Here is a 19,914-nt window from a genome sequence, read left to right as displayed (position 1 = left end):
ATTCCCTTCTCATTTGGCTTAAGACATACACAGCAGCCTGATCTCTTCCCACCATCATGCCATCATTCTGACTGCAATAAGGCTTTTGAGTCAGCCATCAGTCAGTAAATCACAAAATCCCAAGACTTCTTGAGAAAGAGAGAGGCTCAGGATTTGGGGCAGCTCATATGACCTCTGAGTCTCTTAACAAGGGTGTCTTAATATCCCTGCCTGTTATCTCCTCCCCTCATTTGAGAGTTAATGAGGCATCTTCCCATCCCAAGTGAGCTCCAGCTATACAGACCCGTTTCTCCAGACCTCACAGACAGGGCAAACATTTACCTAAATGGAAAAATTAACACAGTCCTTCACTGCCATAGGGAGAGTCCAGCAGCTCTTCTCCAGCACAGGGAAACTGATGCATGGAGCAACCACAGGCAGCACCCAGCTGTGGCTTCCCCACAGACTTCCTAAACATCAGACAAGCCCCAAGCTTTTGTGCTCAAAACAGTTCAGGCTGAAGTTCTGCCTCTTTCTCCATCTTCTCTAACACTGTATTTTGAACTAAACAGTCCCAGCAGCCCCCAACCAGCTGCTGCCCATGGCCTCAGGTCCCATGGATTTCAGTGACAAGAGGGCATCTCTCCAGACAAAACATTTCTGCAACTTCCCAGCTCTTCCAGTCACTGCAGCTGAAAAAAACCCCAACCTATCAGTGGGAATGAACTGCAAAGACTGTGTTACCTGGGTTGAAAAGGAAGCTTAGCAAAAGCTTTTACCTGCCCACTGTGGTGCAGGAGGAGGTGAAGTAGACACGAGTACCTACAACATTGGGAACTAAAAGTCTGAAGACGAGGCCCTTGGTGCCCTGCAAGGACAGTCAAGGGATGCTAACACTCACTTGACACAACCTGTTGTGGGAACAGCTGGCTTGAAGATCAACATCAGGTGGTAGAAACAGAGCTGGCAGAACAGTAATGCCAGGAAACCAAGGAGGAGAGAAATAATCCAGCAACCAAACTGGTTGCATCCTACAGATACAAGTCCCCCAGATCCCAAAGGCCATGGGAAGAGCACTTTTAGCCACCCAGCTCCATAAAGGTCTGCAGGAGGTGGGGAAACACTGAGAGGACGGAGGAGTTGCAAATCAGACTCTTCTCCATCTTCCCCATCCATCTTCTCTTGTCTCCCCACTCAATTTGCTCAAGGCAAGTCAACTTTACAGTGTTGTTTTATGTGTAGTTCCCCCTTGACCCCTGCAGTGCCCACAGCAGCAGCTGTGAAGGTATCCAGGATGGCATTGAAGCTTTTATGACGAAGCCCATTTCCACTCCTGGAAAAATTCTCCTCTCTAGCTGATTTGTCCAGGCTGGAGACTAATTTTATTTTAAAAACTCATCCTTTACCAATGCAAAAGCTATTCTTGCTTAATTAAAAAAAGGAAGAATAAAAAAAGAACTATCTCCAGTACTGCCAGTTGCAGCCAAATATGAGCAAGAGCTGCCTTTGAGGATTTTCCATTTGCTCTGTTTCCATCACAAATCAGGACCATCCCATTCAAAAGCAGGTAGAACATCTCCCCGTGGGTTCCCACTTGCCCTGTCCCCATATCACTGCTTCACTGAGGCATGGCCTGAGGCAGCCTCCAGGCTGCTCCCAATCCTGCTGTCTGTGGTCTTAGGCACCACATGGCAGACAACAACCGTCAGCACACCAGAGGCAGACCAAGAAATTAGGACAAAACACAACACAATGCACAAACCCCCCAAATTCCTCATCTGATCTGTCTGGTGCCCCCTTAGGCAAACAAGGAATCACAGAACCACAGATCAAAGCTGTGGCCAGACCTTGCAGCAACATCCCTGGATGAGAATGAAAGCACGACCAGCCTTTCAACCTGTGGCTAAACCACAGTGGGGGATCTAGGGTGCACCACAGGCCATTTTGGGGGTGCACCCCAGTGCTCTGCAATGAACACAAGTCCCTGCTTGGGCTCCAGTTTCTTCTCGTGAGCTGGGTAAGAGCTGCAGGGTATTGAAACACCCTCTTGACCTGAACCACACTGCCAGGCTGCTCCCATGAGCCACAACCTCTGACATGAACTGTGAAAATTCTGATACATAAAGATGAGTTAGCTAAATTAAAGGATATTAATAACTCAGCAGGTCTCAGAAGAACTCTCAACTTGGATCTCTCAGGATATTTTGCAGAAGATTCAATAATTTTTTTCATAAAAAGAGGTTAGACAGAAGAGGGCAAAGTGCTACACCTATGTGAGCTGCAGATCAAGCAAAGGGGAGAGAGATAAGAGGCAAAAGAAGCTGCAGTGAGCCCCAGCCTGTTTCCCACCCATGCTACCAGGAGAAAAGGAATCCAACAGGCTGCTCCCTCACATCCAAGATGACGGAAGCAGCCTGCCAGCTCTCAGGCTTACCGCTACTCTCAGCATATTTATATTAGGGTTGGTTTTTTTCCCCTTAAAGGTCCAGCTCTTAGCATACAGAAACAATAACAACCACATATTTTTCCCTGGTCATGGAGAAAAAATGCAAACCACTAGTTTACAAGTTGAAGAGAAGAACGAGCTCAGCAGCAGCAGTAACAACCCTGAAGCTGGTGGGCAAACAATGCTGAAGCCAAGCTCATGATTATAAAAGGCAGAAGAAGGTACAGGATGGGCAGATGCAGGGACTGTGGACACCCGAGAGGGTTTGGTGTCCCCCATGGCAGGACAGCTCCAACCCCAAGGATCCCAGAGACCCATGGGGCCCCTGGCTGATGGGGCTGGGGCAGGGGAGGTAGTGGAGGAGTAGGCACAGCAGGCCCCTGACAAACTCTCCCTCTGGGCTCCCCATCCAAGAGCCAATGTGAGTCTGTGTGACAAAGTGCTGCCTACCCTGAGGGTTATCTTGTCAGATTTTAGTGATAGCATTGCGTAGCTTTTCAGCCTAACAAGATGCAGAGCTGTATAGAAGGAGGTTCTTTCTGCTTTGTTCTTAACTGAATGATGAAAATTCCAAGCCTGGGGTTCTAGAACCCTGGATCCAAACCCAGCTCTCCATTGAGAAACCTGTCGCTGTTCAGCATGCAGATCTTCACTGTTTTCTCAAGTTTGAATAACCCTGGGCTCTCCACAGGCAGTATTTATCTTCCTGCCCGTCTCTTTCCCCCATCCCATTCCAGGCTTGCAACCTATCACTCCAGACTAGCTAAGCTAAGTGAGTTCCCAGAGACCTGCCCCAGGGCTGTACATGCTATTTTAAGGGCCTTCACCAGTTTGTATTTGCAGCATGACAAGCAGAAACCACGGGAACCAGTAAACATGCGTCAATCCAAGCATATCCAGGCCATACATCCTGAAGGAAAAAACCTGGCTGATAGGCAAAGTGCTCAGAAGCAAGATGAGCTAGGCTGAAAATTGTCACTATTTCAAATGTTAAGGCTCAGACAGTGTCCCATGAAGCAGGCAATACTGACCTGCCTGTGAAAGCAAACACTGCCAGCCTGATCTGTGCCTGTGCTGGCTGAGCCAGAGCCATGCTGCCAACAGCAAACACACAAGGCTGGGTCATTCTGTTAAACTGAGTCTGGCTGGCAGAAAACACACAACGGGAGAAGATTAAAATATGAAGCAAAACATAATCTTGTTAGCTGCAGACAGTTTTACTTCACAAATCTTTACCACAGGCTCAAGCTGGCACCCTTATAAACACAACGCAGTGATGCGAGACATGTAAGTGCTCCCACAGCAGGCGAAATAATCGCCGAATGAAAATAAGTCAGATAAGTTACAAGATAAGAGAGCTAAAACTGAAAGGATGACACTGCATCTGGTGCAAATAATTATTTTGGCATTATTCTGTCCAGCACTAATCCTCAACTGCTCGAAAAGATTCAATCACTGTTGAGCACCGCCAAGGAATCATGACTAGAAAACAAAGAGCAACTGGATTAAAATCTTTCCATGGTCACAGGTCACGTCTGTGCCACATCTGCTTAAAATGTTCCTTCAAGGGACGAGAAAAAAAAGGAAATTGGACTTGAAAAGATTGCACTGAAAAACAGAACCCCCAGGTTGCAGTTCTAGGTTGGTTTACAGTTTGGCATTCTGGCAAGAACAACAAGGACTTAGAAAGATTACTTTAAAACTTTCTATTCTCAGGAAGGCAAAACCACCAAAATAAACATCCGAACGGCAATGTCCTCATTCACAGCCCCAGCCTGCATGCAGAAAATGTGCTTCTAGGGGCTGCATTTACCAGAGCAATACAATTAACACCAAGAGATGAGGATTTTTTAACTCCTACTAGAGTCAGCTGAGCCTTCCTGATTATTTTTAAAATGAAAAGTCCATTACAATAGCATCAGCATTTCTCCCTGATATCCTGCAGCTGCAGAAATGCAATTTAAGAATTAACCTTTTACATCCATAAACAGAGAGAACAGCAAAGGCTGGAAAAACAGCACAGCCCCTCACAGCTCACCACCACCAGCACACTGAGCAAAGTTATTACGCAGCTCTGTGCATCCATGGAATGCTCCTTATTCCTCCTCCTCCTCCCTTCTACCTTCTATCTCTCCCAAAAATCCACGACAAATTTGAAGTCGCTAGCCAAAGGAAGTTCCTTACCTGTTCCCACTGGCAATGACAGCGCGGGAGGGAAGAATCTCTCGTGCTGCCCAGCTGTCCTAGCTGTGACCGGTGCCTCTGGGCTGGAGGGCTGCTCGCAGGACCAGCCGGAGCACCGCAGTGCCATAAAGCATCCCTCACTCCCGGCTCTGCCCAGCGCCAGCGGAGCCGCCGCTCGGGGCTTTGTCGGAGCCTCTCAGAGCAGGCACGCACTGACCGCGGAGTGTTCCCAAAGGAAACCTGCCCCGGAAAAACGTGCCATTCCTGCCCCGCGTCTGAAGCTTTTCCCGTCAATTGCCTCGCTGTGAAATCCGTCTCCAGAGGGTGCCTCCCTCTCTGCTCCCAGTCCGAATGAATCCAGCAGCTTCCCCCTCCAGCCTGCCTTTCACTAACTGACCCTTGAAGGTGGCAAGAGGATGTCCAATTTGCTCGCCGAGCGCAAGGCATTAACGAGGAGCGATGCAGCCCGTAGAGAATAATTGGCGGCGCGGGAGCGGCGCGGGGCTCTGCTGTTGCATTGCTCTCCTCTCCTGCATGTTAATGAACAATGATGTCAGCAAGCCAAAGTCACCGCATACCACCCGGACCGGCGCCGCGGCCCGGCCACCCGCCCCTTTATTTACATGGAAATCAGCCCACTCTCCGAAATCAATAAATCCTGTAGGCGGCTTAGGCAACGGAGAGGGGAAAAAAATCCTCCTCGCTCACTTGCGTGTTTCAAAGAGTTGGCTCCATACCAGCAGCCCAGACTGAATGGTGTGAAGACACTGATTATCCTTCCCCCCTTATTTGATGCTGACTGAACCTCAACTTGCTGTCAAACTTCAGGCACCGCTTCTTAGGTACGTGGGCTATTAACGCAATGATCCGATGCTTCCGAGCAACGTATCGTTTTTCTCCTGGCTTTCAATGCCCTCTTAATTATCTTCTACAGTCGTTTGCTGTGATTCCCTACTGGTTTTCAGATGCAGCATGTTTGTGACCAGCAGGGCTAAACAATCTGGGAAATACAAGCTATTAGCGTGGCATTTTGCTACATATTTTAATACATTTTCTCTCACGCGGCCGCGACAGATGAACGATTCACACCCTTTTATGTGTGTCTCAGGTGAGTACTGCGAGCCCCAGGAATGCAGCACCTCAACAGGGATACTAAGCATCTTTCCCCCGTGTTTCCTTCCCCTTGGAAAAGAAAATGCAGAGAAGGAGCTACGCTGCCAAATCTCTTTTGCTGTTCTTTCAGTCCGTTGTTTGGGAATTCGGTGGTCACAAATGAATAATTCGAGTCAGCTGGAGTACAGCGTACTTCTCAGTTTTTAGCACTTGCAAAAAGTGAGTGAAATTCAAAAAACCAGTTTCTGTGGACTCAAAAAAAACCCACAGAAAGCAAATAAAACTTTCCCAACACACAGTGCTTCTTGTTGAGGAATGCACCTGGTCCAGGTTCGTGGGCTCAAAAGCTGCAGATTGAGATGGAGACTGAAATGCACTTTAAACTCTGGGTGGGACCCCGAGACAAGAGGCCGTGAGCTCCCAACCTTTGGGATAACAAAGGACATGAAGATGGGGGATGCCAGCCAGGTAAACAGATACTGAGAGACACTGCAGGAGCTGGGAACTGCCGACCTTTTGGGTAACAAAGGAGTTAAAGACCAGTGATGCCAGTAAGGTGGATGGACAGGAAGAGGAGAGCAGGAGCCGAAGACAACTAGAGGTGAAGAGCGAGACTTGAGCCTGGGTAGACTGTGAGAGGATGAAAGCCCAGGAGTTCCTTTCTTGGAGGGTTCTTCTCGGAGGCACCAGCTCGGGCTGTGTCTGTGTTGCTGCTCCGGAAATAAATGGCTTTATGGAACAGGACAGCTAAGACTCTGCTATGGGAAACCTGGGGCCGAACTGGTGAGGAAATGTTGTCTGGCTGTGAGTGGGGTGTGCGGGGAAGCCAAGTGGGGCTCCCGTTGGCTCACTGGAGCCGCTGCTGTGAAGGGACTTTAGTCCCAGAAGTCAAAGTCTCTGGCCTTGGGAGTGTGACTCCCAGAGAGTCTTGTGAATGGTCAGACTGGGAAGTTTCCTTAACGTTCTGTTGCATGCTCCTGAATTTCGAGGCCTGACTCCAGATTTCACAGCCCTTGATTTTGGCAATATTAACTATGTTTACAGAACACAGGAGGATGCAGAAACTACAGCTGTGAGTCTTTCTGCAGCCTAAAATGACTTGAATTATTATTACTAAGGCTCATAAATTAGGTTTAATTACATGGAATTACACTCAAAATCTCAAGGGCGAGATCTTCAGCTGGGACAAACCAGCCCAGCTCCCACCCAGAGCCTCCCCAAGTTACTTGGCCAAGTGGGACAAACCAAGAATGTGCAGAGATCTGAACTCTCTTATTTTTTTCATTTAAATTAAGTCTGAGCAGCAAGTTCAAGAGCTGAGCACTGACTCTTAGTGCATCCATCCAGCCAGATCAGACCTTCCTTTCATAGAGCAGGGGCTTCTGCTGGAGATGGCTGAAGTGCTGAGGATGGTCTCCTTCAACTCGTCCAACTACAAAGAACTTGTAGGAAAAATCTTCCCTGATCCTTCAGCTTCCTAAACTGGCCCATTTTGCCTCTTCCAGCCTGAATCAGTGCTGCAGGCAGGCTGTCAAGCTTGCCTCTCTACGGTTAATGTGCCATGGCCCCAAGATAATTTACTTTTCCTCTTGAACCCAGAACATGTTAATTACAACACAAAGGGAACGAGATGAAACTGAATTGGGCAAAAGCAAATAAAGAAGCCTGCTTATAAAATGATAATGTTGAGCAGAAATGCTGTAGAGCAGAAATTATGCATGTTCCCTGGAAACATATCCCTAAAAGAGTGCAGCAGTGACTTGGGGCTACAAATGGCACAAGGAACACATCCTGCTCCATAGGGCACATCTTGCAGGCACTAATTTTCACCCAACACATGAGTAAAAATGTCTGACTTTACCTGCATTAACTTTCAAGGAGGAAAAGCCCTTTAGCTGCAAACACTTTGGAGCAAAGTCTCTATTCGTGCTTCAAGTGCTGTAGGAGCAGGACTGTCAGCCGGCCTTGCCCTCAGGGGAAAGGTTGACATGGCACGAGTGTCCAACCCCACACTTCTTGTACAACACTCTCTGTGCAACCATCTACAGCAGCTTTGATCACCCTGCACCAGCCTGACATGATCCCACCCCAGGGCATGTGGCGGTGTCATCCCCACACAACCAACCATCCTCAAGCTGAGTTCTGCTTGGCTTTCTTGGCCAACTGATCATCTGCACAAAGGGATCACACCAGGAACCGCAAACTGTTCAGTCTAAGTTCATCCACAAAGAAGAATGGGTGTGAGAATCATGGACTGAAGTAAAAGATTAGTAAAACACCAATGTCTGTAACACTTCAGCTGCAGGGCTAGCTGCGAGCAGAGGAGCTTTGTGTCTCCAAGCAGCGTCTCTGATCATCATCGCTCCTGACAGACTTCTTGTTCCAATACCTGCAAATCTAAATATCTACAAAATCCAACGAACAGCGTCTTCTGAGACAAGAAATCAGATTAGAAGCTGTGTAATGTTTGGACACACAACTGTCTCAGGGAAATGGAAATGAGCCTTCCTGCTTTGAAAGCTGCCAGTTTGCTGACAATTGCTCCATATTATTGTTACCTACTGCAAGGCTTGTGAAAAGGTCATGCATGGAATAACTCCAGAAGGCACACAAGATTTGTTGACGGATTGTGCACATTATGCAGGTGAAATGGGTGTTTCATTAGGCAGCAAGGAGAATACTGAGCTGGTGGAGCACATTATCAAAGGTTAGGTGAAGGACTTGCATCATTACAAGGATGGATGCTGACAATTGCCAGCAATGAAGAAAACGACCAGAAGTAAAAAGCTACTAAAATAAAGATCAAGAGCAGGAAGCCCCTGCTTCTACGCAGGGGTGTAAGATGGACAGCTCTGCTTGTAAATGTAGTACCATCTTTCTTCCCTTTGTTGCTAGTTTTAATGATAAATACCCAAATGCAGTCAACTTTAAACTTTCTGCCATTCGCACAAACTCATACCTGCGGCTAATTTAACAAATCATTGGAAGAGCCCATTTTTCATAAATGCTGTGTTTTATCACCTTGATGTATTGATTGTCTGTCAGTCAATAGAGTTCCACAATGTTGACTCTGCTGATGGCAATGAGCTGCACAGCAGAGCCACATGCAGCAACAGCAGACTGGTGCCCTCAAGGTCACCGGGCTACTACCCTGATGAATGTCAGATCAAATTGCCTTTCTGAATTATTTAGTGAGCATCCTCTGCTGCAGCATGCCAGGGCACTGCACAGCACTGCTACCTTGGGATGTCACAAGAGGCTTCAGACTCTGCCACCCCAAAATGCTGCCCACAGGGACGCAGACCATCCCTTGTACTGCACACACCACCAGCTTGTTCTGCACCAGGGGGGTTGCAGGTCCCCTTCACCACCACCAAGCCCATCCTGGCTCATAGCCACAGGCATAATAATAGATGACTTTCCCATTGCTCTTTCTGACCACAGAAATACAGAACTGGATACTACAGTGGTATTTTTCCGCTCCGGTCCCACGCTCACCCTGTAATTTGCAGAGCAATCTCCACTGACAGAGCCAGTGCTCCCACCCCAGCGCCAGCACAGGAAGAGCCCAGTGTGGTCCCTGGGCACAAGGCAGTAGAACATAAGCAGTACACATAAGCAGTAGAACAACAGGCTGGAGAGGGCACAGTTTTACAAACACTGGATGGGAAAGGCAAGATGACTGCAAAAAGTTGTTAGTGACAGGGAAGGGAAATGACCCTGTGTGGCAGGGTACAGCCCAACTCTGCCCAGCCAAATGCCTGTCTCTTCAAGAGTCACACAAGGATGTGTCCAAGGCATGGGGAAGGCTCCTTGAAGAATGTGAATCATGAAACAGAGGTCAGGACTTGAAATAAGGATGAGGTTTATTTTTTCTTTTTTGTTTTTAAGCAAGGCAGCAAATGCTTCCCCACGGCTCTCAATGCTAGAAGCAGGGATGTCTTACGTAAAAAAAAAAAAAAATGGGATAGACAGAGAGGCAGAGAGACCAACACCAGATGCAGATCATTAATCCCAAAACTTGGCCTCCTCCACTTTTCCTCAGGGCTGCCATTTGTACCTTCACGTGCCTGCTGCCTGAGACCAACTGTGACAGACCCACTCCTCCTGCTGTCACCTCTGCTGCCTTCCACTCATTTTTGGCAGAGCCAAGGGTAAGGATCTGTGCTGTCAGTCTGCAAGGAGGACTTTGGTTTTTAAAACACCATCGAGTCCAGCAGCAGCTGACGCAGAAGGGGAGATGCAGCCCATATGCACTGCGGCTGATTTTAGAGACAATTTTCTGTGTTTCCTACCAACTCACCCAGTGAGACAGGTCTGACCCTGGCTGGCACCCTCTGGTGCACAGCCAGAGCTGGACAGTGAGGTGTGGCCATGAGCTCATGCTGTCCTGTCCATGTCCTCTGGCAGCGCTGAACCACACAAACACAGGGATGATCAGCACACTGCACTGATGTTCCTGAGCATCACTGCCTGGCACCCCAGTCCCCTCCATGTCAAGGCACCCCAAAAGGACCCTCCTCCACCGACCATCCTCACCCCAGCACTGCATGCCCTGGTATGATACACAGAGCACACCAAAACCAGAGTTTAATCAATCACTATCTCTTCCTCTCTCTTTTTTTTTTTTAATCACCTTAATGCAAGAAGCTTTAGAGAGCTTAACACAATAAGGCTTTCATTGGCTCTAGCTTCCACTCGGCACTAATAAGATTTTTACTTTTATATGTTGAAACCAAATTTGTAACTGAACGTGAACAATCCAGATGCTCCTGTGGTTTCTTCCCCTTTGCTAGCCTGATAGGCTTCTCATCTGAAGACTTTTTAATAGTGTCCTTTAATGATGTCTACAAAAGCCTCATTAAAGCACTCTATTGTAATTTAAGCTAAATAAACTCAACACAGTTATTTTTGTAATCGCATATTTTCCTTGGGGCCTTTCCACAAACAATAAAGTGTTCACTGAAAATACATTACAAAGGAATTGCATAAATCTTCAGCTTATCAGCTTGTATGTTTTCCAAAGATCTAAACCTTTGATCAGCAACAAATTAATTTTCCATTTACACAAAATAGAAGATGTATTTTCAGGATAACCAACTAACCCTGCAAGTCTGCATTGACATGGCAGCAGCTCAGGACTCCCTTGCTGCCGCCCTTCTCACTGCCTGACACTGTCAGGGTCGCTGTCACATCAGATGATTTTTATTTTATTTTTTGGTTTCAAACCTGTCTAACAGGGTGTTTCGGGTCAGTGGTTACATACTGAGGATTTCTTGTCTTAAGTCACTGAGCTCTCCACTGCACTAGCCATGCGCTGCCTGGCCCCACCACCAAAGCTGTGCATCCCCAGGACCAGGGGAACTGACTATCTCCATGCTCAGAGGCGAGTCTTGAGCCAGCCCAGTCCTGGACAAGTGACACAAGTCTGGTTTTTACCTCCTTAAACCAGATTGTGCACATCTTCCCTGGCTGCCAGCAGGATTTTGGTGCTTCCCTCACTTTGGCTGGCACCACATGAGCCCCTGCTCCCAGTCAGGTGCTGCAGGGCTGCACAAACCTCTGGCCAAGCTCCCTGGACACCAGCAAAGGTCTGAGATGGCCATGCGTCTACTCCCACCCAGGAGACACAGTTGCCTGCTTTTTGTGAACTAAGAGAAAAGATCTGTTTGCTGCTTGCACCCAAACTGTGTTAAATGCACAGGGAAGTGGTAAATTCAGCACATTTTTGGATCCAGCCCTCTCATATGATGTCAGGGAGGGAATCACACATGCTGGGTCATGAACAAGAAGGGGCTTTTGCTATGTCTTCAAGTTTTAAATTTCCTAGTGTATCTAGGGAGATCAGATGTGGTCAGGAATGCACCTGGCTCCTCACCTCCCAACAGAGCAGTGGGAAGAAAGGTGCCCAAATGGGTTTTTATTTCATACCTGAGAGCAAGAAATGGCCCTGGATGATACAAAACCAGCCAGCAGATGGACTAGCACGTGCTGTTTCAGTACACCCCAAACTCCACAAGACTTCTACAATCAAGCCAACCTTGATTAAAAGAAACACCTCCAAAATAGAAAACAATAAAATTCTGAAAAGTGGCATCTCTATCTAAGCTTGGGTGGTTTCCCAGCCCCAGCCCTCTTAGGATCATGGCCCAGTGCCCTTCATGGAATGCACAGAGCAGGTCTTAGGCAATGGCAAGGTTCCCAGCCTGTCTGTCCCACTGGTTGAAGCTGGATGGAGTTCCAGTGTCCTCCAGATAGCCTGGCACTGCACACACATGACAGGTGATGTTTGCTGTCCTTCCCTTTGTTTTAATTAGCAATAACAACTTGTTATCGTGGCTTGACATTTGTTCATACTTAGGAATAAATTGCTTCCTTGAATGATGTGCTGACATTACAACAGGCTTTCTATGTTTCTGTTGGTTTTAGTAGCTCATAACAATCAACGAAATTCATTATTCTTGCCACAAGCACCCACAAGATGTGCCAACCAGGGTGTGAAACTCACAGCTCAACTCGTGGAAGTTAAAAGGTTTTAATGTTGCCTGCAAGAAGTCCAGGGTTTGAAATTTTATACACCTGAATTACAGAAAAAGAGATGCAAGCCACTGCATTGTTTTATCTGCCCAAGGACTCAACATTAAAGTCAGAGTAAAAATAATTCATTAAATATTAATTAAGTGTGTAATTTGGACAGCGTTTTTAGTGATAAGCCTTCTGGCCTGCAAGTTATTTCATTCTCATCTGTTTTTAACTTAAATTTAACTTAAAAATTAAAAGGATGGTATTTAACAGCAAAAGTTCTCTGCTACAATATAATTCGTCAAAGCATTCTCACTGAAAGGAATCACTAGAGAACAGCCTGTGCCTCACCATCCTTAATGGGAATGGGCTGTCAGTTATACTCTAGTCCCATTTCTCCATGCTGTGTCAAGCCTTGTACATCAAACTCAATACACAAATCACCAGCTCCATCAAGATCATTAGAGCCGCTCAGTCTGTCAGGGAAAGGTCAGTGCATCGCTGCCTGCTCCAAACACAGCATCAATCACAGCCCTCATCAAAGACGGCCACAGCAGCAGGAGCATGCAGCTGGAAACCCACATCCCTTCCTCCTGCAGCAGCCTGTCATCCCCTAAACCTTCTTCTCTTCTTGTAGAACACAGCCAGGCTTTTATCTTATCATCGTCTATAGGGAAATGCAACTATATCGTCTGCTCTGGGAACAGGGGGATCAGGGGGAATCAGGACCTGCAGGGAGGGATTAAGACCGTTATCAGGAGAGGGCTGGCCAGAAACGTGGCCACTGATTCTTACGCTGGCTCCCCCTTCCATGGGGTCCCACACTGTCCCCACTCCCCGGGATGAGTCCAATGCAGGCAGTGTCACGGGAGCATCCCTCCTCACTGTGCCAGACCCAGACCCACACATGTGGAAACAGTCCTAGGGAAGGCTCAAAGCCATCCTTTAAGATGCTGGTTGTTTCCATCATAGCCACACTGAGGCATGGCTTGCAGAGAGACCACATTACCCTGCCAGGCTGCTGCTGGCCTTCCACCAGCCTGAGCCTCAGCCGTGGGGCTCCCAGCTTAAGCGAACCCACGAGGGCATCATCCTGCCCACAGCTCAAGCACCAGGAGGGGTGGAAAACCCAATTGCTGGTGACTAACAGGGGACACCAGCATTATCCAATGCTACGGCTCCCACCAGACACTGCTCATTAAACATGATGAAACTACAGGCCATTTCTTCCTCTTTTTTCCCCTACCAAGCTGTGTCGAACACACAGCATTATCTTCAAAGGGCAAAGCAAACATGTTTGCTAAACATGAGCAGACTAAATACATCAGCCTTTTAGAAGCAATTATTGCTGCTAGAGACTTAGTGAGTCCCATTGTTTTGTGGCTCAGCCAGCTCCTTTGGAGTGGGCTGTTCTGCAAAGCCAGCACCCTGTGACAAGGCGTAACCCCTCCCCAGGGAAATAAAAAACAGGTGGGCATCCCATGGAGTGGGGCTTTCTTTCTGCTGAGTGTTCAACTTACAGTGTCTCCTTGCAACAAAATAACAGCAGTTTGGAGGTCAGCTCGGCTGCTGACTGAGGACAGGGTTAGCCAGGCTCCTGCAGCAGAGGTTTGAGGCTGTTTCTGGAAAACTGTGGATGGGTTAAAGCTGGGAACCTTCCTGTGGTGTCTCCTGTCTGGAGGGGATTACTCTGACCAGTAGTTAGCCTGGCTGCACTGGTGGGGGGGGGGGGAAGAGGGAAAAAGCCCTCTTCTCTCCATCCCAAACAAGCTGGGCAGCTCCAGACCAGGGTGGCTCACTTTGCTGAGATTTTTAAAAATGTGTATTTGCAGAGTCAGGGAAACATCTCCCCTTTCCATGGCCTTAATTCAGGGCAAACAGCTCAATCCCCAAAATTCCTTCTTTGTACAAACTGTGATCATTCCCTTGTGTCAGTATGGAGAAGCAGAGGCAGAGTGCAGTCGGGCTCCCTGGGGTAATAAGCACTTCCAGTGTATCTCAAAAGAGATGAGCAACCAGGGATGGCCAACCTGACAGATGGGGGAAGGAGAAGGGAAGCTAATGATACCAGCAAGACGATTGTAATTAGTGTAATAAGCAGCAATCATAACCCAACAGCTGCCTTTCCCTCCCTGAGTGTCTGCTGCATGCACCAGCGCAAACCATGGCCAAGGATTTTGACACTTGCTGCACTCTGAACATCTCTGCTGTGAAAAAAGTTCTTTGATAGTTTTCATTCCACACAAGACATAGAGCAGAGCACTTATTCCAGCCTCTACACCTTCACCTGAGTGAGCAGCACCGTGTGCTTACAGAAGGGACATGAAACTGGGTTTAGTTTTAATGTCAACTGTGAAAACTGTGTTTTGCTTGTGACTTTGAATGAAAGGTCGTCTCCTCTATGTTGAGGCAAACCTGCCATGCTCAACTTTTTGAAGTGCCTGAAGCCTCAGAAAAGCTGCTCTACAGCAAATGGCAAAACATGACAAATATAATTTTTGGTGGGCATATATAACCAACCTCCACTGATGGGTATTTGTCTAATGTCCTTCCCTGGCGCATGTTTAAGCTAAAGTCCCTTGAAACACAACAACAAAGCCGACAGTGAGCCAGAAAAAACTATGTTCTTCCACCAGTTTTAGGGGTTGGATCAACATCCACAGTCAGCATAAGAGTTGCAAATCTGCTGATGTGACAAGCTACAGGACCTCAATAACAAAAATATGCTGTGTCTTAGACCCAGACTAATTCTGAATCATTTCTGGTGCTCAGTCTCCAGGAGGGAATGCTCTTCTCACTTCCTTTCTGTTATCCCTTGGTCCAACGGAGGTGGTATGGGGAAGCAGTCACATCCTCAGGGTATCTGGATATTTTGGCAGTAGTTAAGGATTCAGTTCCCAATGATTTTTAGTGGGTGTTAAGACACTCAGAAAGTATCTGCTGTGAAGATGTTTGGAGGTGTGAGCTCTAAGCTCTTCAAGCAAGGGACTATTTCCTGCAGTGCTTAAGAAAATGAGAGTATGATGACAACAAATAATGACAAGCTCAGAGAGCAGAAAATGTTTATGTTGAGGAAATTTAACCCCTATGAAAGGAAGAAGCCCAGGCTGGGCGGGAAAGCTCAGGAATAACTGCAACCAGGAGGTTTGCTGAATGTTTCCTGACTGACCAGCTAGGCAGTGAAAAGTCAGAGGCAAGTTAAAGCCATCTATGTGAGGTGCCACAAGGCATTGCTTCATGCACAGTGAAAAACATGACAGACCAGAGGCTGAGGCCCAGTGAGAAGCTCTCTGTGCTGCATTCCTGGCACAAACCACACCACTGTCCTGACTGCCATCAGGATCTCCTTTCTCATACAAAGGACAGGGGAAAGGTATCAGGAAGCCAAGAGCATGGCTACAGTCAAACCTTTCACTTGCTGCTCTGCTGAATGGTGCCAATGGAAATCAATTGGGGTTTCAAGTACATAAATGGATCACAGAGACATCTACATTGAATCCATCCGCTAATTGGTCAAGATTAGCATTTATTTTATCCAACAGGCAGTCCAGGTAAAGGAAGTAATTCTCTCTCTGTATATGTCCCTTTTACACTTGTTAAAAAGTAGGACAAAGCTGTCTCCTGATGACAGTAATACTAAGAGGAACTTTCCACTGGGGGAGGTGCCTGTGGGTCTAGCCTGATCTGGGCATATCACTTGCTGTGGCTGGACAGGGCCGGCATCATGGACCTTCAGCCCCAAATCCCAAATCTGGCAGACCTGTGCAACTACTACAGTTTTTGACACGAGCCTGAGGCCAGTCTTGGGCTCACAGTACTGGTCCAGAACAAGGCATCCTAAAATCTAACACAAGACCCCATATCATCTCAAAGGAAAATTTAAACCATCAGGCTGCTACTGCTTCAGACTTTCCATTAACACTATGGGAAACCTAATACATTTTGCTGTGATCCTGTATCGGAGGATGCAATGGCCAGCAAGTAAATTCAACCATTTAAATAGCTTTACTTAACAAATATAAGAAACACTTTTGATTTACAGCATCAGAGTAATTCGATACCTTCTATGCTGTTAATGAAGCAAGCATTAACACCATTTTATCATCAGTTCTAATCTTCCTGGCATCATTTCATGCCCACAGAACACTCACTCTGTAACACGGTACCTACAGCTCATGCTGGATGAGGCCCCTGGCTACAGCTGGTTTCCAGCACTCTGAGAACTCAATCTCTGCTAATCCCAGGCCTTTACATCACCTCAGACTGGAGCAATCTAAAAAGGAGACACATGAAGTCACTTAGGCTTATCTCTCTAATTGCCTGCCTGCAAACCAGGGTTTGGTGTCAGCCACTTGCACTCCCATCAGACACAGCAGCCAGACCTAAAATATTTACCACAAGCATTTTGAGAACGGTAAGTGAAACTACTGAAATCCTGGTTACTGCTGCAACTCCAAATGCAATGCCAGCTACGAGGGATGTGTCTGGTAACAAAGCCAGCGTTCATGCCTTTCCTCTGCTGCAGCCCTTTCCAGGTCTGTGGCTGTGCAACACAGACTCCAATTCTCTCGGCAGCTTTCTTGAACTGCCCAGTGCCAACAGAGTGAAAATGCTAATGAATACTGTTCCATAAATACTTAATGCACATTTTCCTGTGAGTCCTGCTGTGATTAAATAGCCACCTCATTACTCAGTACCATCTTTCTTTCTTTTTTATCTTTGCACAAAATACCAAGAGTTGGAACTATATCCATACAATCGAGCTTCTGGAAACATCACTGCATAAACCAACACCAACAGGGCAAAATCCAAACATCGATTTCCACGGAATGCAAAGAGAAATCAAACCCTGCTAAGAGCACATATTTCCTCTGAGCTACCTCCTCCTAGGATCAGCAGGAAGAAAAGCAGAGGAAGAAAAGCAGAGGGCCCTTGCCTGCAATAGATTTTGTCCTTGAGTCTAGTTTATTTGGTTTTGTCATCTTTTTCCATTGCATTTGGAGGTCCTTGTCACAATGCGGGTCCACTGCAGGCACCCCCCAGATACATGAATCCCTGCGTACCACCCTGGGGCTGGCTCTGCTCTGACATCAACTCCTGAACAGCTGCAACAGGAACTCTGCTGTTTTCCCCCAACTGCAGCTTGGAGGGTGTCCATGATTTGTCCAAGGTTACACAAGCCATCCAGGACAGACATGTAAGGGAACATGGATCACCCAGAGACATTTGCTGTATCGGTGACCGTGGTGTCCAAAGCACAGCTGACGACAAGATCCACCATGCCTGCATGCACAACATCATGACAATCATTTAGGAATCATGACATAAAAATATTAGAGTATTGTTTTTTGGACCATTAGAATTCATGTATTTGAGTCCTTCCCACCAACCCTCAACTATTTCACAAACCAACTAAAAAGCTGCAATTCCTTTGGGATACCCAAGACCACAAGGATAATGCTGAGAGCCCAGAGTCAGTCAGGGTTGGCGGCACTGGGGTTGTGGGACTGTGTGTGCTGCCAAACGTGACACGTGGGATTTCCAGCACTGCCATCCAAGCAGGTCCTGGCTGGAGTGAGTGCTGGTGCTGGAGATGTATTTGTGCTGCTCCCTGTGGTTTTGCTTTGCAGGACAACGCTCTGCCTTTCACACGGGCCACAGGAAACATTTTCTCTGAGAGAGGAAAGTTGTACAGTCCAAATTCATGTCAAACAACTAAAAATGCAGAAGACTCAAAGGACTAAAGCTTGTGTACGTCAGAACTTTTGGTTCCCCCCAAAAACGTAATTTTTTTTGGCGCGGATGCTTCAATGTAACTAAAGGCCAAGCACTTAGTTCCATTTTAGCAGGGAGAGTCCCAGCTCCTCTCTCTCCAATTTAAATATGGAAGCAGGCTCATTATACAGTATGTGTTTCAGAGAGTTCTGCGCCAGAAGAGAGTGTGAAGCTAAGGCTAATGAAGGGAATATCATTAAGAGTAATAAACAGTACAAAAGCAAGAACAAACAGGCTGGTCTGAAGCATGGGCTGCTGCTACATGTATCACAAGAAGTTTCCAAAGAGAAACATTTGGGCCTCTTTGAGACTCGGGGAAAAGCGCAGCAAATGATGGTGTCTGGGGAATACTGGTGAGGAAATGCTGGCAGCTGGAGAGGTTGCTTTTGAAGTGCTGTATGGAGACACTGGGTGGTCAACACAGTGCCATGTGCTAATGCATGGGAAATGTAAAGACCACTGGCGATTAAAAGATGCTTTATCCCCTTCAGAACTGGTCCTGAGACACAACCCCAGCCTTAGTCCAGTTAATACACACAAAGGACCACTTCAACTTATTTTGTTTGTCTGCATAACACAGATGCCAGGAATAAATGTTCATCTACATCTCATTTCAAATTCGAGATGCCAGGACACTCAGCCAGCAAGAAGTACCAACATCTCCTGGAGTCAGAACTGCACATGCCAGCACATTTCCACTGCCAGCCTGAAAGGGCTGGTTGGATTTATAGATCACCACTTCCACGAGTAAAGCGATGGTGCCATTTTGCTCAGCCTCTGGAAGCAGCTCACTTCCAGCCCCCTCAAGGCAGTTTTGCTGGGAAGGACCTGGTGGTGGCTGGCAGGATGCTCCAGCACAGTTGGCATGGTCCCCTAATCACCATGCTATCACCATGTCCATCCCACGAACCCTGATGTGGCAGCACCAGTGAAGCCAGCTCACCTGAGCTCTCTTCACTGACTTAAGATGATCTGCATCCTGGAAAGGGGAAAAAAACCTTTAAAAGAGAAAAAACAGGAACTTTTTTCCCCTTCTCTGGGTGAACAAATAGACTCATTTAAGGTGTAAGTAGATGAAGTAGCTAATTAAGGAAATAACTGATAACTAAATCAAGATCATTAGATGAAGCAGCATGTTGCTGCCATTACTTAAATGGTAGCTGAGCAAAAACACGCTCATGCAACCTGGGACTTCAAAATCTACAGATAGCCTGATCCACACAGGGAGAGCTTCCCATGTCACTCCACCACTGGGGCCAAAGCCATCGAGGAAAACACTCAAACCTCCTGGTAGTTTCCTACAGTATGAACATTTAATCATCCCCAGCCAGCACCATAGAAATCGCAAGTGAATGATTCACACGTTGAGAGAAATTTGCCATAAGCAGCAGCAGTGTCTTCTGCCCTAAGATGCAGCCCCTGCCTGTTTCTGGCAGTGGGGAGAACAAATCCTCTGCAGAAATAAAATCAAATACATTGGGCCACATGAATTTTGCTTCTGGCATCTTGTGTTGACTGTGCTCCTCAGCCAGCTGCTCCCAGGATGGACTCTGGGATTTCTCTACCCACCCCCAAGGGGTGTTTGCACACCAGTGCCACATCTCTCACGAATTACTCCACCAGTTGCACAGACAAAACATCTGCTGAAGGAGAGAAGGAATCCTAAAGCACACAAATAATTTGCACTGCCTAAACAAAGGCAAACAGAGGATGCGGTTAAACCCCCACCCACCACCCAGCAAACAGACCCAGGAGCTCTGCCCACAGGCTGCGGGTTCCTCTGCCTCCTCCAGCAGGAATGAATCCTTGTTTCCAACTAAAACCGCAGGCTACTAACATAGCCTCCTTCTGTTTAATTCCTAAATTATCCTAAAGCAACTGAATTCAGCCAGTTG

At 47.1% G+C, this 19,914-nt stretch overlaps 1 protein-coding gene across 4 annotated transcripts in view; it reads right to left on the bottom strand.

The window, feature by feature from the left end:
- Positions 1 to 19,914, bottom strand: part of PRICKLE2 (prickle planar cell polarity protein 2) — a 108,557-nt gene that overhangs the window by 36,866 nt on the left and 51,777 nt on the right. The window contains exon 1 of one of the 4 annotated variants that reach the window (XM_042014972.1): positions 4,610 to 5,139. The exons of the other annotated variants lie outside the window; for them this stretch is intronic. The gene's annotated coding sequence lies outside the window, so the exon portion shown is untranslated. Of the gene's footprint in view, positions 1 to 4,609; positions 5,140 to 19,914 lie in introns of those variants that run through there. 4 annotated transcript variants of the gene reach the window in all.

The sequence above is a fragment of the Corvus kubaryi genome, unplaced genomic scaffold (assembly GCF_017639235.1).
Source record: "Corvus kubaryi isolate FWS band 111438036 unplaced genomic scaffold, C.kubaryi_AGA036_p1.0 136, whole genome shotgun sequence".
NCBI lineage: Eukaryota > Metazoa > Chordata > Aves > Passeriformes > Corvidae > Corvus > Corvus kubaryi.
Note: the sequence above shows the minus strand (reverse complement) of the source record. Positions and strands in the feature narration are given on the sequence as shown.